This window comes from Aegilops tauschii, chromosome 3 (assembly GCF_002575655.3).
Source record: "Aegilops tauschii subsp. strangulata cultivar AL8/78 chromosome 3, Aet v6.0, whole genome shotgun sequence".
Lineage (NCBI taxonomy): Eukaryota > Viridiplantae > Streptophyta > Magnoliopsida > Poales > Poaceae > Aegilops > Aegilops tauschii.
In genome coordinates, this window is record NC_053037.3 from 533299061 (window position 1) to 533314461 (window position 15401).

The 15401-nt window shown below is 42.6% G+C and overlaps 1 pseudogene; it reads left to right on the forward strand.

Moving 5' to 3' along the window:
* Positions 1-3962: 3962 nt before the first annotated feature.
* LOC109767957 (chitinase-like protein 1) lies at positions 3963-6099 on the forward strand (annotated as a pseudogene).
* Positions 6100-15401: the final 9302 nt, after the last annotated feature.

Genomic DNA, 15401 nt, shown 5'->3' on the forward strand with positions numbered 1-15401 from the left:
CCCGCAGAGACATCTAAATGATACCCTATATCTGATAATTATCAAATAAAGCAGTAATTAGTATAATAATAAGACAATAAGACAGAAAGCATTCAGGACTCTCTAGCATGGGCATATGAATACTTACATCAATGCCACCAATCCAAGAAAGAGATCATGCTACTCAAACTTGACTTTGAAAAAACATTTGATCTACTCAACCATGATACTATCATTGAGATTTTGAAAGCTAAAGGATTTGGGCAGAGATGGATCAACTGGATCAAGCAAATATACATCACTGGTTACTCGTCTGTTCTTCTTAATGGAGTGCTTGGCAAGTAGTTTCTTTGCAGAAGTGGTGTAAGACGAGGAGACCCTCTCTCCCCTCTGATCTTTGTGATTGCAGCAGATCTACTCCAGACAATGATGAATGAAGCTATGCATAACTCACTAATTGAATCTCCAATCAAACATGCTTCATGCCCAGATTTTCCCATAATTCAGTATGCAGATGATACTATGCTGGTACTTCCTTCTGTCTCCAACCAACTAATGCATATCAAGAATCTGCTACTGCACTTTGCAACCTACACTGGGCTGAAAGTGAACTATGCCAAATCCACTTTGATTGCTATCAACATACCTGAGGACAAGATGCATACCTTATCAGCTCTTATGGGATGTCAAATTGGGTCTCTACCTCTCCCATATTTAGGAATGCCACTATGTGTCCACAAACGCAAGGTGGTTGATTTTTTCCCTCTTATCAAGAGAATTGAGACAAGTCTACAAGGATGCTCAACCTTACTCTCCTATGGTGACAAACTTGTGTTGATCAAATCCGTTTTTGCAAGCATGCCAATCTTTTATATGAGCATCTTATCTCTCCCTTTGACTATGGTGCAACAAATCAACAAGTATCCGAGGCAATGTTTTTGGAGAAAGTATAGCACTGAGGAAAATACATCGGCTCTGATCGCATGGGATAAAGCTTGCTTACCTAAATCACATGGTGGCCTTGGAGTCCTTGACATCCCAACCCACAACCAGGCGTTGCTCATGAAGTTCCTGCACAAATTCTTCAATAAACATGACCTACCCTGGGTGAAAATACTTTGGGAGACTTACTACTCTGAGCATACACCAGGAGAAAAAGTGATGGGTTCATTTTGGTGGAGAGACATCTTGAAGCTGCTACTCACTTTTCAGAAATTTGCCAAATGCACAGCAGGCACTGGGGACACTATTCGGCTATGGAAGGATCCATGGAATCAGAACCCCCCTCCAACATCTCTTCCCAGAGCTTTTCTCCTTCACAAACAATGTGGACATCACCCTTCAAAATGCTCTGCATCTGGCCAACAGGGAAAATCTATTCCACAGACCCCTGTCTTCTGTAGCTCACCAGCAGTTCATGGAAATCCAGGACATAATCCATAATTTACCTTTCGTAACCCAAAGGGATTCCTGGACATACAACTGGACATCCCCAGCTTACTCCTCAATGAAGATGTACAATTGCTTGATAGGCCAAAGCAACACTCACTTCATCTTCAACAACCTATGGAAGGCTTCAAATTTGCTCAGACATAAGATTTTCTTCTGGCTGCTCCTCCGTGATAGGGTCAACACCAGAAATCTCCTGAAAAGAAAATCCATGTTACTGGATTCATATGATTGTGCATTGTGCAATGACAACACTGAATAAACTTCTTTACACCTCTCCTGGGACTGCCCTTTCTCCATCCATTGTTGGAGCACTATCATGCCCACAAAAAGAAGAGGAATTTCAAGCTTCCATGAAATATGTTTAGCCATTTCGGATCTTCCAAAGGGATGCGGGATAGACATTATCATTACTGGCTGCTGGAGTATATGGTCTATTCGAAATGACAAGATTTTCAATCAAGCAGTTGCTCACCCTATGTGCTGGAAATATTATATGAGAGAAGGTCTTAAAGTGATCATGATCAGAGCTAAGACTGCCAAAGCAAACAAGATTCAGTCCTGGATGGAAAGTAACATGTTTTTACGTTAGAACCCACTGGCATTGGTTGAGGCTTCTTAGCCCATTTGTATTTTTTATTTTGTTTCGCTTTTCTGTAAATATTTTACTTAATGAAAATATACCGTAGAACTATTGTTCTACGATCACGGCGTAAAAAAAAGACAGAAAGCTATCAAAAATTATATCGCAAACCAAATTGGTCGCCTTCTTCATTCGAGTGTATGACAACCGTCGGAGGTTGAAAATTGCACCGAACCAGCAATATTGGAAATAGACACCTCGAAACGCCCTCATCATACTTAGGCTTTTGAGATCTCAATAGTCACTTTCCACTACAAACGAGATCTAATAACGCTGAAGAAACATCTGTTAGGACATCACCCAAGGCAACCCAGACTTGTAATCCATTGTAGGCATTGGAGTTGGCCTTATTTAGAAAATCATCACGACATTATGAGTTGACATTAAAAAAATTGAGTTTGGCAAGGCTTGATCCTCAACTCTACCTTAATACTCTAGTGTTATCGGAGGGTGTGTCTCCAGTGGATCTTGGGGGATTTGATCGGTTGGTGCTGATCTTCGGTGGATCTTCTTAGATCCAGTCTTCGTTCGTTTGTCCACATGTTGGATCCTTCCAATTTACGATTCTCTTCATCACAACAATTGATGTTCTGGTGTTGGTCCTGTGGGGCCTTGGCACGATGGCTTCCAGACTGTTTACTACAACAAGTTTTCTCTGGCTCCGATGAAGGAGAGGCGATGATGGCAGTGCGCCTCTTACTTGCTCCAGTGTTTGCAGTCATCGCTAGGTGGTTGATGAAACTAGATGTAACTTTGTTACTTCTGTTGTTCTTTGTATTGTCATGACAGATGATGAATAGATCGAATTTTTTTATTAAAAGAACTCTTAACTTAATAATTAGACTATTCCTCCTAGATATCACTTTTTTTTTGCTTTATTCTACCAATAACTCAATGGTTTTTTGGTGATCAATAACTCAACTTAATAGACAAAACTAGTTGTTCGATAGTGTGCAAAATTAGCACACGCCATTTTATAGGTGGGTTTCTCCTAATACTCATGTAAAATGGTGACTACATTTTCGCAGGGTGCACGCAATATGTTTAAAACTAGCTCTTGTTCATTAGTGTCAAGATCTATTTGTAAACGTATAATGTATACCCCTTAAAAAGATATATGTCATTTTTTACAAAATATATCAGATCTATTATAAAAGTTCATCGAAAATATAAGTATCTCAAACATAATAAAATTATATCAATATTCCGAGACCACTGGACGATCACTATTGCCGCTAAAACGAGCCGCCGACACACACACTGACCTTGTCGATGACAACCGGGAAGTCTTTGTGCACGTGCGCCAAATGACAAGTGCCTTGGAGCCACAGTCATCGCCGCTGAACCCTTGCATAGATTTAAAGCACCTGACATCAAATTTTGCCACATGACGAGAAAGTCTAACCTCACCTCCCCAAGGAGACGACAATCTATGTCGGAGCTCTGTCGACTACGTCTAGACGGACAAACTCGAGAAGGATCGAAGCTCGGAAGACAAACTCGATGAAAAAGCCCCACCATCCGCCCAATGCCGCACTTGTGAGGACTAAAATAATCCTAACCTAAACTACTAGCCGGAGCAAAGGCACCAGGATTACCTTCCCCACCACCGGTCGTCGGAGTGGCAAGGAGGGGAGACGAATCCCCAGCCTCGCCGTGAAGCCTGGAGGGAGAATTTGCCCTAGCCGCTAGGGTTAGGGAAGAAAAGTTGTATTCAATGATGTGAAAAAAATCTTTTTGAAAAATAGTGTCAAGAAAAAAAGGAATTATTAGGAAGACGGAAGGACGAGCGATTTATTACACCCTGGAATACCTCTTGAAATGGCGACGGCGCCACCGGTATCCCGCTGCGTTGACTTGACCGCTGCCGGCGAGTTGACCAGATGGCCACCTCCTCCCCCGCCCCTTTCGATCCTGCTCCCCCTCTCTCCACCTCCCTTGCCGCGTTGAGCCGCTCAGTTGACCCGTCGCCTATTTCTCGTACGTAGGCCCTGCCTCTGCGCACGCCGCGCTGCGAGAGCTATGAGGAGGGCGCTGGCAGTGGCGGCGGCATTCCTGCTGCTGGCGCTGCTCCCGGCGGCGGAGGCGAGTGGTCAGGAGGTCGGCGAGGAGGCGTGCGACAAGGGGTGGGAGTGCAGTGGCAGCAGGCTCTGCTGCAAGCGGACCATCACCGACTTCTTCAAGGCCCGCACTTCGAGGAGCTCTTCCCCAGGCGCAACGACTTCATCGCCCACGCCGCCGGATTCTGGGACTGGGACCACCCGGCCTTCATCGCCGCCGCCGCCCTCTTCGAGCCCCGCGGGTTCGGCACCACCGGCGGCAAGGAGATGGGCGTCAGGGTGGTCGCCGCCTTCCTCGCCCACGTCGGCGCCAGCACCTCGTGTACGCTTCTCCTCTGCCCCGACTCTGGTTCGCCTTAATTTGAATATCAGTCAGGGATCTCCTGAATGCTAAGCCGGCGCGGGATCAGTCTAATTGCTGCTATAAACATACTCGAGCACACCACAGGCAAACAGTATAGAGATGCTTAGGCTGCCAATAGGATATGCAGAGAAAGTTGACAAGCATAGACAAACCATCACAAATTTTAGCATGCCCAACAGGATTTAGCTGTGCAAAATGTTCAAAGAGTCATCCCTGGCAAGTAACAGGGGAAGTTGATGAGTGACACATATAACAGGTCAAACAAGACGGATGCGTTTGCTGCAGCCTGCAGAGGTGGAATTGTACCAAATTTTGCATGACAGCCGAATGCTGTTAAAAGATAGAGGCGTAAGCTACATAGGTTGAAACTAAAATCTGTCTGTAATTGTTGAAAACTGATTGCCACACTGTGATGTGGCATGCTAATTACTACTTCCCACTGGAATAACATTTCATCAGAATAGTTCCTTATCCAGTTTGGAACTTAACATGTGCAGTTCTTCATAAGAATGTGGGAAGGATTTCTGCAAATTTTAAATCCATATTGTTCTGCAGAGAACATCATTGTTTAAGGTATTGTGATTGTGCTACATGCTCAGTGTGACTGACTGTTAAACATACTATTATAAATTTTAAATCCGTTTTGATATTAGCATCAAATAAATACTGGAACTGTTACCCCTTCAGGTGGACGTTTTTATCCAAATCCAGTGGCATGGGGTCTTTGCTACAAGCGTGAAATGAGCCCATACCAGAACTATTATTGCGACGACAGCAACGAAATATATCGCCGTGTCGAAGGAGTCGAATACTATGGCCGAGGCGCTCTTCCTGTTTACCGGTCAGGCCAATATATCCCACTCTCTGTTGTTATTAAGTACTCAATCAACAGAGATGATTCTGGAACTGCTTGTTAACTATCCTCAGGAACTACAACTACGGTATCATCGGTAAGGGTATCAAGCAGGATCTGCTGAGCCACCCAGAGTTGCTGGAACAGAATGCCACCTTAGCATTTGAGGCAGCAATCTGGAGGTGGATGACTCCAGTGAAGTGGAGACAGCCGTCAGCCCACGATGCCTTTGTTGGCAACTGGAAACCAACCAAGAATGATATTTTGTCCAAGAGATATCCTGGCTTTGGTACTACAATGAACATCATGCGTGGTGATTGCATCTGCGGTCGAGGGTTCACCGATGAGATGAATATCACTATATCCCACTACATAAATTATCTCGGCTTGATGGGAGTTAATCATGAGCACTCTGGGAGTAGCTTGGATTGTGCCGATCAGGTGGTATTCAATCCGTCCTCAAAGAGTTTCGGCTCATAAACAAGCTGCTTGTCAGTGTGATATCCATGGATGTGCCCTTTGCATTTGAGATCGACCATCAGACTTCTCACACTGTAGAAAGAATGTGTCTGGATCTGTACAGTATTCTTTAAGCAGCTGGGAATATTATCATTGTGGCCATGCCACCTATCTCTTGGTATGTGATTTTCTTTTCATGCTTAATGAAGCACATAATTCACATTTTAAGTTTTTAACACGTGAAACTTGCTACTGTATTTATATTGTTAGATGAGTTTTATAGTTCATCGAACCTTGCCTTGCTCCTTTTTTTTACAGCACACTCATTGCCTTGCTACTTTCCTGGCTATGGCTGCAGAACTTTCTGAATATTCTGTGTGTTCTCTGAATTCTGTCAATGCTGTGTTGGCTAGTTCTGCAGTCTGGAGTACGTTTAGAAAACAGTTTTATAGAACGCTAAGAACACAAACGGGTAGATGGTATGATAGATGGTTCTTGCAGAATTACGGGCAGGTATTCACCAGCCTTGTGCACCGTCAGTTGGGACACTACATCAGCATTTCAGTTAAGATAATTTGATCTCCTAGTGCATCATTTTTGCGAGATGATTCCTTCCAGCTGAATCTGAATGCCTGTCTTGTCAATCGTAGCTCTGTTTTTGATGATATTGTAAAAAAGATAACCACGTAGTTTTAGCTTTTGATGAGACTACAGTAAAAAAGATAACCACGTAGTTTTAGCTTTTGATGAGACTACAGTAAAAAAGATAACTACGTAGTCTTGAGCTTTTGATGAGACTACAGTAAAAAAGATAACCACGTAGCTTTGATTATTGCTATCTGATATGGCGCTTCGCAAAACATTACTGCTGTAATGTAGAGATCGTTCTAATGAACTTTGGTGACATACAGATCGGAATCAAATCTCATGACATGGAAAAATATGGAAACAGATCCAATCTTGATGCCAATCTTCACCAATTACAGGGACATATACTATAGTAAGATAATGATCGATACAATATGCGCCGCTTCCTTTCCTTGTATCATTCGACCGAGAAGGAAAGGAAAAGACAAGGCAGTACTAAAACACGACGGAACGCCGAACAAAGCCCTCGACTTCTGTTCGTCCCCGCCGTGCCTCCGAGGCAAGCCCCGCCGCGCGAGATCTCGACACAGAGCAATTCGCCTCTTCATCCTGCAGTTCTTCACCGAGGAGACCCCGCCCAGTCCGACAACAGAGACCCCGCCCAGTCCGACAAGCCAACGCGGCTGCCTTTGCCGCCACGCCGTTGCGCTCGAGGCCGACGTGTCCGGTTCTTGGTTGGGATCCGCTGTGACGGACGTCGTCGCTTTCGAGGAGAAGAGAAGGCATCAACCGGCCATTCCCGTGGGCCTCGCCGGACACGTAGAAACCCATGGCTTTCCTTCGGGTCGCTCCGAGCTGCATGATGTCCGACACATTCTTGACAAGGAGTTTACAATAAGAGATTTACGAGAAGGTCGGTCGCCTAAGGGATAAATACCGATCTATACGGGCCGCCGCCGCTTCCAGAGCGCCGCTGCATGGCAACGCCAAGGACCTTCGGAAGTACAAGATCTCTGACAAAATTTGGGGTGATTCGCCACCATTGCCCAATGGCGGAAAGATGAAGGGCAACACTTATCAGGCGTGAGACCAAATGTGTACCCTCACCTTGCTCTTGCTGTGGAGAAGATCACCACTCGCTCCGATGGGCAGGACCCTCTGAAGAGAGCGTTTGAGCTGATTGATGATGCTAAAACCCGCAAACTGAATGAAAAAGTGAAGAAGCAGCGGGTTCTGGAGATCAAGTCGGAGCTGGACCGTGCTAGCATACGCGGTAAAGTGCTTAGCATATTTATCAGATTGGTTTGAATCCATCAAATGCATGTTTATTTGATGGATTCAAACCAATTTGATGAACATGCTAAGCACCTCACCCCGTACGCTAGCACGGTCCAGTTCTACCTTAATCTCCAGAACCCGCCGCTTCTTCACTTTCTCATTCAGGTCGCGGGCTTTATAGCATCATCAATCAACTCAAACGCCCTCTTCAGAGGGTCCTACCCATCGGTGCCGACGGCGATCTTCTCCACAGCCAGAGCAAGGCGAGTGTACACATCCTAGAGCTCCTCAAAGTCCCTGCGGGCATGTGGTCCTGGCGCCTGATAAGCGTTGCCCTTCATCTTTCCGCCATTGGGCAATGGTGGCGAATCACCCTAAATTTTGTCGGAGATCTTTTACTTCCTAAGGTCCTTGGCATTACCACGCAGCGGTGCTCTGAAAGCACCGGCGGCCCGCATAGAACGATACTTATCTCTCAGGCGGCGGACCTTCTCGTAAATCTCTCAGTGTGAACTCCTTGTCAACAATGTGCCCGTGGAGGAAGGAGAGCCATGGGTTTTGACGTGGCTAATGAGGCCCTTGAGGGTGCGAACGTCGTCTTGTGCCGACTAAACACAAACATATGTGCCTCGCTTTCCTCCCTCTCGGCTCGGCGACGCCTTTTCTACTCCTCGAAAGTGGCTACGTCCCTCGCAGCGGATCCCGGCCAAGAAGCGGACATGTTGACCTCGAGCGACTCTTCAACGCGGCTGCCTCTGCTACTACTGGTAAGAGAAAAATGTGGTGTATGTGGGGCATAGTCATTGCTTCTTCTTTAAAATCGTCTTATTCTGTCCTATTTAGAACAGTAAAACTGAACCGATTCCGAGCCCTCTCACGCCTTTAGAGGTTTCAACCGTCAGATTGTCTTTTGAAATGTTCATGCCCGTCCATTTACATTGAGTTCGTGATCGTGCAGAACACTAGCTATGGGTAGCGTCCGGACAACGGCAGTGGTAGAGTTCAATCCCCGCGACCCTCGCGTCCGCTGAACCATAGTTCACCCACGGCTGCACCGAGGGACTGAAAAGTAGGAATATCCTCCACCACCCATGTGGCCTTTTCACTATGGGTTTTCAATTCTCATCATATTATCTCAAGCTTCATCTTGTGTAGATCTATCCATGTAGAGCTGGCATATTATGTCTTCTCCCTTGTTTGAGATTTTTCTACATGCGCTTTCTAATTATCTCTTGAGAGAGTATTACCTTTAGGGCCTGACAAGTGTTTGGTACTTGTTCTACGCGATGGATTCTAAATTTTAAGACTTCACAGCTACAGTCTTACAGAGGACATATATGGGACCGTTTAATATCTGAAAATTATTGTCCTTCAACGTACAGGTTACACCATCTCCTCTACCACTTTCAAATCTCATCAGGTTCATGTTGGCGTGAGTTGAGGTTATCATTGGTGGATCGGTTAACAGGCACTACAACTACTATTTGCCATTCTCATGCACTTTGGTTTTTCTCACAGTATTGGCTACTTGATGAATCATGTGGTTATTCAGGTTATGAAAGGAAAACATTGAGCGGCTGGTGAACATGAAGCAGGTGGGAATTCCCTTATTTCAGGTCTTACTATATTGACATTTACACCTAAAATTGCTTCTGAACTGATTCAAGTATAGTTGAAAATCTCATGTAATGTCACCATGAGTCAAAATAGCTACTGCATCTAAAGTGCATATGCATTTGTAATGTTCGATAGTTGTTATTTGTAGAGTTAGCTGAGCTTAGAAAGTAGTACCTCTATTCACTAATGTAAGACGTTTTGGCAGTTTAAATTGAGCTGCCAAAACGACTTACATTAGTGGACAGAGGGTGTTCACATTATGTTTAGCTATCTGCTCAAGAAATATTGTTTCTGCTGCAACTACTACTCCAAGTATATGCTTTTTAATCTAGACAGAGGTCACAAGACATATTTGGTTTTTGAAAAGAGATGCATTGTGGTCATACTAATCCAATTGCATCCTATTCGTCATCTACATGCCATGAGCTAGCCACGTGGTTTCCTTTTGCCATATAAAATTTACTTTCTTACTACTGATGTGTGTTCATCTTGTATGAAAATTTTAGCCTCTTATGGGGCCTTATGCCATCCTGTGTCCAGTATGTGACGGTGATAACTATCATTCTTTTTCATTATGTTCCGCCTGTATTCTCCATCTTGCAGATGATACTCCCTCTGTCCCAAAATAAGTGTCTCAACTTTGTACTAGTTGTACTAAGATTGAGACACTTATTTTGCAAAGGGGGGAGTATTATATTACCTGCTATACCGGACATTCTCTCCTAACTGTGAGCTTTCCTTTTTTGTATGTGATGATCAACTACTGATAGGTAGACAATCCACTTTGGACCTTATTTGTTTCGTGTAAGTCGACTCCTTTTTCATGATGAGTTGATGACTTAACAACCTCTTCGCCTGTTATATGGAGCTGGGAGTTAGCGACTTCTTACAAATAGCATACAGTCAGGTTGCTCTTTAATAAGAGATCTGATTACTACAGATCCATGCAGCTCCTTGTATGGAGTACATGTCAGCGTTATTTGATTTCCTACCAAATTAAATTTCTTCTTTAGGAATCTTCGTCCATGAATGTAATGCACTCAAGAATCGAGCAAATTCCTTTTTTTTTTGCTGTTAAAGATGGTTGTCCTTCGGTATAAACCAATGAGGATCTCATCAGCACACCATGCTTAAATCAACATTGAAAGTTTGTCACATTACATGTACATGTTTGTTTTCTGCTCCTAATTGTCGTCTTATTCGCAGTTTCTTTTGGTAATATTAGATTGTTGTGTGTGTTTTCATAACAAGCCAATTTATATATTGACCACTTACGGGCTGGCTGAGTCACAAATCCACAGCGACTGCAGCCTTAGCAAGCCAAAATCAATAAAAAAATCATGTCTCTTCCAACAAATAGTTCAATATAAATAGGTAATAAATTAGAATTGTGTGCATCACTAAAACTCCTTCCAATACATTTATCAAGTACCCATCATGAGTATACATTAAGGCACGCCCATTAATTTCAAACTCGAATCAACTTCCAAGTCCACCAGACAAAGACAAATCCCAGCTCTCCTCTACCATCACATTACTTTCTTGCAAAAAAATCCCTTCTTCGATAATTGATGTTACGATCGAGTTTTTGCAAATTTATGTTTCATTTATCTTGCATGCTTTGTATATTTACAAATATTATATTATTTAACTGTCAAAGTAGACGGGTGCGGCAACGCGTGTCATCAATGATCTGGGTAGGATGAAAAATGAAGCGGAAATAGACATAATTTTAGGCTTTTTCTAATGCACAAGTGTTTAGATGAGATGATGAGGTGGTCTACTCTGCAACGAACGGAGTATCAATCGTTGTTCAAGGCGGTGTGTATGCGGTTGGAGCGGGTGGCCAAGGAGGTTTTTACCCAACATGGGTGACAACATGATCTCTGAATCGGTCCACCTTCTTGGTCGACATAGGCATAATTTTGGTCTCATATGGCTTTACTGCTGCCACTTTGTCGTTTTTTTGTCAAATTGTTCGTTTGATGATTGTGTGTATTTTAACTATGCAGAGGTTGGGTGTGGCTCCTTATGCTTTGTATCAGCTCGATGCTATATTTTGATTTAATAAAAGTGCACTTTATCAAAAGAAAGTTCCAATACATAGGTGCTAAATTTGTTGTAGCTAAAGCTCGCTTCATTTAATTATTTACTCCCTCTGTTTTAAAACAAGTGTCGTGGTTTTATTTCAAATTTGAACTAAAACCACGACACTTATTTTTGAATAGAGAGAGTAGCAACTAAATTCTTTTAAGGTGTCAGTAATAAAATACAGTGTGAAGCAGATACAAAACCAGATGTTAGCCGGAACCAAGAGGCCCCTTGAACAATTGAGAAAATCACAAGCAAACTAGCAAACTATTACAATTGAAATGAGTAGAACATCAAAGCAGTGTCACGACTCCTAAGCCAGGGACCTCCACACTGCATTGAGGATGGTTGGGGATTATGTTAGGTATTAGCGTTGTTATTGTTGGCCACAACATGAGTTTTATTGACTGCTAGATTGAGACATATAATAGCCATACTAAAAACTGGAAGTTTTTTTATGGAACCTCATCAGAGGGCGGGGAGCTCCCGCATTGCATTATAAAAGAAAAGAGTTGATCCAGTTAATGAGGGAAACCGGACCCAAAAAACCAAACATGCATGGTTAATTAAGGAAAACCAGCAAAGGCCACACGCACAACACACAACTAGCTATGACGGAACGTCGTCCGAGCCAGATACAAGGGTGCCTAGGCCCAAGACCATCAAAAGCACCTCATATCCAACCAAGTTAACCTCCTCAAACTGAAGAAAACGCCCACAACCAGTAGAGCACTCGCACCTAATCATCTCCATAATCTGATCAAACATTAACCTCAACCAAAGCTCGAATAGCCTGCACCGCCATCGGCGTGGGTGGCTTCTTGTACATATGCAAATAAGACTGTATCTTCTCTTCCACACACCCCTCGGTGGCTTCCTTAGATGTTGTGGCCTTCGGCAAATCCCCATAAACTAAATCATATCATGTGATGAATACATATTTCCATAACATTAAATGTGAGGTAATCCCCTCCCCTGTTCATGTGGACAATTTTGATTATTTTAGTTTCTTCCTTGCCAAAATCCACGGTGACCACAAAAGTGCCCATCAGAATGACATTTGACATAAGGTTTCACCTCATCACTAAACCAAATTGAGCAATGGTGAAGGCAGCAGCATGGCCAAGCGTACTCAAAAGAGTAATAGTTTGGCATAAAGTTTCACCCCGTCACTAAACCAAGTGAGTAATAGTCATCTAGCGAGTAATTAAGTAATTCTCAAACTGTTCCTCTGCTCAGAGAAATTGAATTAATCAAGAACAAATCTTGATTGAGCTTTTTTTTATGCTGATGAAATGCACTAAATCGGAACATTGTCAGATTGACACGCCTTGTATACAGTGGATAGGGCACTAACTACGACTACCAATTCACCAAAGTAGCCTAGATATAACTTTTTACTCAATCAGTGAATAAACAAGAAGTGGATAAAAAAGAGAGGGGAGCAAGTTTAGGGTTGGGGTGAAGGTGCAGACCTGAAGCTGAGAGTGGCGCCAACAGTAGAGACTATGTATAATAGTGACCCTAAGGGATGGGAGAGTCGGGGAGTCCTCCGTTTCCGTATGGAGGCAGCTGTTCAAGCGATTTTAGCCCACCGGGCGAGGGCTCGGCGCACTGGTGCGGCAACCGCGCTCTTCTGCGGCGCGGGCTTCCAGCCATTCGCTCAGTCTCAAAATACCACCAGTCGCTCCGCCGCGCCGCGCGGAAATCCCTATTCGCCGCATTCTGCAGCAAGTAGTCGACCTACCGCATATGTTCGGTAGTGAACGGGCCATCCTAGTTAGCGGTTTTTTATGTGGGATCGGTTTCCGGTTTTGGGAACCTTCTAGATGGTTCCTGGTTGGTTTTGGGAACCTTCCAGAAGGTTCTTGAACCAGGTTTTCTATTTTTTTTGTTTTTTCTTCTTCTTTTTCGTTTTTAGTTATTTCTGCATCTTTTTTCTTTCCTTTTTCTTTTTGTTTTCTTTCTTTTGTTTTTTATTTCCTTTTCTTTTCTTCTCTTTTTTAAATAATATCGAAAAATTTGAATTTTGTTCGCGTCTCAAAAAAAGGTCCAGTTTTTGAAACATTGTTCTCGTTACAAAAAATTTCAAAACTTTCAAAATTCAGAAAATGTACTGGACTTCAATTTTTTGTTCACATATTCAAAAATTGTTCGTGCTTCCAAACTTGTTCGGGGTTTTTCAAAATTGTTCTCCGTTTCAAAAAAAAAATCTCAAGATTCAAAAAATGTTTATGCTTTAATAAATTGTTCGTGCTTCGAAATTTGTTCTCCATTTCTAAATTTGTTCTCGAGATTCAAAAAATGTTCGTGCTTTAGAAAATTGTTCATAAAATCCAAAATGTTGTTGTTTACAAAAAATGTTCTCAAAATTCAAAAATTCTGCTCATTACACAAAAAAGTTCAAAACTTTCAAAATTCAGAAAATGTACCGGATTTTAATTTTTTGTTCACATATTTAAAACAAATTCACGCTTCCAAATTTGTTTGGGATTTTGCGAAATTGTTCTCCGTTTCAAAATTTGTTCTCAAAATTCAAAAAATATTCATGCTTTAAAAAATGCATTAGCTACAGTGATTTTTAGAACAATTCAAATTTTGAAAAGTGTTCGGTTTAAAAGAATGCATTAGCTACAATGCTCATACAGTATCATTTTACTTATCTACAGTATGTCTATAGGAGTAGATAGTTCTAAAACTCTGCGCTCTGTATATGTCAGCAAAGTTTGTGTGGTTTGTTGGCAAACGTCGCGTGAGCTTCCACATGAGGTCCTGTGTTCGATTTCGTGAAGGGGCTCTCATGTTTTAATTTTGTTTTTTTTTTCGATTTTCCGATACAGTGCACTACTGGGCCAGCCCATTTCAGACTCCCTCTGTGCGTTCGCTCGACACTTTGCCGCAGAACGCGACACATAGGAGCTCCCGCGCCGCGCCTCGTTTGCGGCGTGCCCGCTTTTTTTTTTTTTTGACAAGCCCGCTTGGTATTTTGAGGTGCGTGTGGGCCGGGGAAAATAAGAGCACGCATGCCGGCCCTTGTACGACGTCTACTCCGCCGCATGAGCGAGAGGGGGCTCCTTTTAATAGTCCCACATCGGCGGGTTACACGTACGCGGCCTTGTTTATAAGAGAAAATGATGGCAAGTTGCATGTGCCCTAACGGAGCACACCAAAACGGGTCTGATGGCGACGGATTGTGCGGCATTGCACAATATGCAATTATAATTACCGAATTGGTTCAGGTTTGGATCTCATCGTATTTCCAACCTAAGGTTAAATTCCAGTTGCCATCAGACCTAACAGCGTATGACACATGCGCGTTGCTTTTTCTTTTTCTTGTCATTTTCGCCTTCATTTCCTTTTCCCTTGCTATTTTTGTGCATACAAAATGCCTGAAATTAATTTATCCTCGCTTTTGTCTCTTCTCCATTACGAACTCATTTTTCCTCATCATTTTTGCCTTTTTTTATTTTCCATGTACAAGTTCCCTTTTCCTGCCTATTTTCGTGCATATAAAATTGTTGAGGTTGATTTATAATGTTATCCCTGAAATTCTCAATTTTGACATGTTATTCTTCATTTTATTTCTATATATAGTTTGCCATGTTATCATGTTTTTATGTATATAACTTTTTATTAAATTTGCCATGCCGGGGCAATTTATCTTCCTGGCAATTTTATGTGCTTTTGTGCTACCAAATTTATGCATTTTTCCTTTGTTAAGATTATTTTACATGGCAATTTTATGTACTTTTGTGCTACCAAATTTATGCACTATCACCTTTATTAAGATTATTTTACATGGCAATTGAGGGTCCTGACAAATCTACGTGTTTTTCTCCTATCATCATTAAGGTGGGCCGGCCTATTATCACACTTGGGTGCACATTTGAGCGCTACCCTCAACCTATGCCCATGCATTACGCCGGAAAAAAATATATCGCATGATACCACCCCTTAGGTGATACCATTTCAAACATTTCAATTTTAAATGCTTCAAAAAATTCTGGCAAAAATTGTGGA